We start from the raw sequence: 4,235 nt of genomic DNA, 5'->3' as shown, positions 1-4,235 counted from the left end.
GGGGCGAGCGGGGTTAAAGCGCACAGAAACACCGCGGTAACTATCAGGGTTGAAGCCATGACATGAATGTGTAAAAGTATCTGCAGGGAGGGCTCAGAGCATAGACCAGGCTCTGCTCTCCGGGGCCCAGCAGTGGGAGCAGAGGAACTGATGCCCAGGAAGTTCCACTGACCGCGAGGCAGAACTGCACTGTGAGTGACCGAGCGCTGGGACAGATTGTCCAGAGAGGCTGCGAGACTGCCTCGCTGGAGATACTCCAGAGCCAGGGAGGTGGGACCAGGTTGACCCCTGTGGTCCCTTCCAAGCTGACCCCGTTCCGTGGTTCTGTGACAGCAGGGTGTTGGAGCAATGGAGGAATGCAGAGTATCAAGTACCAAGTTGATATATATCCCAGGAACAGACCACTACAAAGTCCTTATTTCCTTGACAACTAATTGTTCAAATAGATCCAAGCAGAAACGAATAGAGTATAAGGTTAAATAACAACTTGGTAGCACATGGTAGGATGAAATATAACCTCAAATTACTTAAGGTGATTGTAATGCTAAAAAAAAAAAAAAATCCTTGTCTTAAGATAAAAATGACACGGCAAAACCCAAAACGTCAGTGTGTTATCAGCACCATTTGCATTCAGAATCCAAAACACAGCACTGTACCAGCTACTGAGAAGAAATTAACTCTATCCCAGCTGAAACCAGGACAGTGACCAATCCCCTGTTTCTGTATCATTCTTTCTTTGTTACCATTTTCTATAAAAGACTGTGCTGGTTTCCTCAAAGGTGCACCACCTGTGTTAGATGCCTGACACCCTGTTCTGCAGAATGGTAACAAAATCGAGGATTTTGACTCAGTGTTGCTTGGCTCTTGTACACTGGATGAAAGAACAATGGGATAAGAAAAGGGGTCACCAGGAAATCCCGTGGAGTGGCCTGGCCACCCAGCAGGTACTTGAGCAGCTGTGGTCATGGCTCAAACATGTGTCAGGCAATAAGGAAATTACCAGGATGCTGAATTGGGCTCTTACAAGTAACAATTCTGAACATCCTGCACAGAATTTAAGGTTTCACTTAGAACTTAATTCACACACAAAAAAGTCTGGGTAGATTGTCAGGGACATGCACTTTTAAGTGTTTTTAGGAGCCTCTTGCCTTGAAGGCAGTTTACAGTCCAAGCCCAAGGACAGCAGTTAAATGTCAATACAGTTCAGAAATCTTCTGTTTGCTTATTTTAACGGACATGTCTGACCTCTCTGTACTCTGTACTTTCTGCCTTGGGCATCATTAGCTATTCCCCAAGTAAGATGTACACAGCTTGAAAATATAAAGCAATTACTGGCTAACAAAAAAAGAACAACCTTCTAAGAGCCCACTGGATTAGGCATTAGTGTGTCCCCACCCCTGAGACAAAACACCTGAAGTCTGCTGGCCAAAGAAGCATAAAGAAAGCTATGGGCATCCACTCATCACTCACTGGGTCTGTTGATGTGGTGACACTGGCAACTCAATAGAGAAAACTGGGGTTCGCTCACTTTAGGATTGTATAACTTTCCACGTTGATATTTTTCCTCTTGAATCCTTGTGCTGCTAATAGTCCTTGTCTCAACAACCCTACCTTTAATTCTAATTTTCCTGTTCTTGCCTTTCTACAGTCATGGCTCTGTCTCACAGTTTAACAGGTCTCTTGGAAGGCTGGGCCAAAGTCATGCGGCCAATCCATGTCATCCAGGCTGGGCCCCTCAAGGAGAGAGGTTAGTGACAGCACAGGGTGGGGATCTGCTTTTTGCTGCCTCAGTATCTTTTGATCATAATTGTGGCATTAGCCTAAGCTGGAATTTACTTGCACCTTTGCCTAAGAGGCTGCAGCCAGCAGCAAGGAGAAACCCTGGTGAGAATGCTCAGAGCCACAGCCAGGCTTGCCAGGGTCACCAAGGGTGTCACTGCTGTGTGCCAAGGCTGAGGGAGCTGCTGTGTTCTGCTCTGCTTAATAAACCAGGTCTATTAGTGAGCATTTGGCAGTTTCATAAAAAATGTGTCAGTTCAAGATATCAGAAGGTTTTTAAAGTAGTGAGAATCTGTTTCTTGCTAAAGCAAGCATGTGCAAATCTGATTCTATATATACAGACTGCAGAGAATTATATAACATCTTTGAAGAGACAGAAAAAATGTTTTATTAATGCCAAATACTTGCTTTTCAACGATAGCAATATTTCCATATGACATTCTAACACGTTTGTCGCATCTTGCTATGGGTGTCAGTAATCCATTTGAAAAAAATAAAGCAGTTCAATAGTTTGTAATGACAATTGGTAAGCAGTTTCTGTTCCATCCATAGAGTGGGTGGTGTGATGAGTTATTTAATTCTCTAAGAAAAGTAAATATTTTTTCCCAACAGAAACTTATTGCCAAAAGATAAGGTATTACAACCTTACCAGAACTTACAGTGGATAAATTTTTGTCCGCTTAGCTTTTGTGGAAGAATCAGTGTGGCCTTCTCATTAAAATAACCAGCACATGAATCCTAGCACCACAAAGATCTGCCAGTTATTAATTATTAATCAGCAAACTAAAAATAAATGCATAAAATAATTTCTTCTCCTCTGCTAATTTTGAAATAGACAAGTGTTCTCGTTCTTCTTGCAAACAAGGCAGTCACAGTGATTACAGTAACCTTTTTCTAAGAATATTTATTGCTTGTGTACAGTAGTGCTTCCAGTAGTGCCTTTGAGCCCCTGGCATTTGTTAGGGTGCTGTTTCACTCTTTCAGAATTGGACAAGAGGCTAACAGCTTCCTCTGAAATCTCAGAATTTTTGCTGTGTTTTACAAGTATTTCAATATGAGAAATTTTAAAAATACTTGGGTGTACCTGTGACATGATCTGTGTAGTCATACTATCCTCAAAAATTTGCTTGAAATGTTGGAGTAAAACATCCTTTGTCCCAAACTTGTGAGCGGTGTATAATTTTTTTAATTACTGGGAACACGCTACAAGAGTATGTGGTTTGTTTTCTGCAACTTGTCCAATAATAAAAACATTCTTGAGTAATGACAGAACTGCAAATGCTATTAACCCAATTTTTAAAATACCTTATTTAGTTTTCTCTTCATAGTTGTATGATAGTTTGTCTCCATTTACTTCTGCTGAACATCTGACCTGAAAATATAGTTATTTTGCTGAATGCCTCACCAGAAAGTAGAACAGTTTTGCTCATCCTTTCAGTTAAAGTTATCGTAGTTATGGACAGATTCCTACTAGTGTAATATTTATGGAAAAGCATCCATTGTCTTAGTTACAGTCCCAGCCTTGTTCTACAAAGCCTTTGGGAGAGGCGTATTTCCAGTTTAGACAACTCTTTTCAGAATCAGACTGCGTGCTCCAGGCCTGGTGTTTCGTCTCAGAGGTAAATGCAACTGGGACCGGGGCTCCTGCACGTGGATGCCCATCAGCAGCCGTTTGGGAATCGCTGCCGGCTGGGAGGCGGTGACACATGGCCCTGCCTGTCCGGGCTGCTGTGATACACGTGTGGTAATTTGTGGTTTTGTTTTGGCTCCGGAAACAAATGCCAGGCACCACTAATGAGCGAGTGTTTGTGTACACGGTTGGTAGGAACACACCTGAAGCACTTGAGAAAGCCTCTGCATAGCTCGGTTCCCTTCCTATCGATCCTGCCTGCCAGGGCACGGCAAGGAATTTATGGGCTGCAGGGAGCTGCAGCTCTGCCCCATTGTCAGCGGGAGCTCGATTCCCCTGCGGATGCCAGCCGCTCGTTTTCTGGAATGATGACATCATGCCGAGATAGAGATGAGTGGAAGTGTCTAATATTTCATAGACTGCGACACAGAAACCTGTCCTTGGTTGGGAAAAGGGCACTTTGGTCTAGAGATGTTGGGCTGGCATTAAAAATAGTTACGGGCGCTGTCTCGCTGCTTGCTTTTGCAGCAGAGGTCTTTTGAATTAAGAAAATAGAATTATTGTAAAGTTTTTCCTCTTTTAGACCATTTTAAAGGCAATCACGCCTTTAAAATTACGGCACGTACTGGTTTACACCTTTAGCACCTCAGAAGATGGGGAGCCTTGCGCATGTGACTGTAGGTCATTGAACGTGGACGGAGGTGTTTTAGCGAGGCTGACGGTGGCCGGGAACAGGAGTGGGAACAGTGCCGGGGTCGGGGTCGGGAACGGCCGCGGCCGCCGCCCCCGGCGCCTTTTGAAAGTCACCAAAGGTTCCGACGCGCGG

At 43.9% G+C, this 4,235-nt stretch overlaps 1 protein-coding gene across 2 annotated transcripts in view; it reads left to right on the top strand.

Annotated features, from left to right (window-relative positions):
- Positions 1-33: 33 nt before the first annotated feature.
- The window catches only part of NDE1 (nudE neurodevelopment protein 1), an 18,374-nt gene continuing 14,172 nt past the window's right edge, over positions 34-4,235 (top strand). The window contains exons 1-2 of one of the 2 annotated variants that reach the window (XM_017734226.1): positions 34-191; positions 1,668-1,747. The gene's annotated coding sequence lies outside the window, so the exon portion shown is untranslated. Of the gene's footprint in view, positions 192-1,648; positions 1,748-4,235 lie in introns of both variants that reach the window. The other variant, XM_017734225.1, reaches the window with a different exon arrangement.

The sequence above is a fragment of the Corvus brachyrhynchos genome, unplaced genomic scaffold (genome assembly GCF_000691975.1).
Source record: "Corvus brachyrhynchos isolate BGI_N302 unplaced genomic scaffold, ASM69197v1 scaffold5, whole genome shotgun sequence".
Lineage (NCBI taxonomy): Eukaryota > Metazoa > Chordata > Aves > Passeriformes > Corvidae > Corvus > Corvus brachyrhynchos.
The sequence above is the reverse complement of the archived record's forward strand: the minus strand, read 5'-3'. Positions and strand labels throughout refer to the sequence as shown.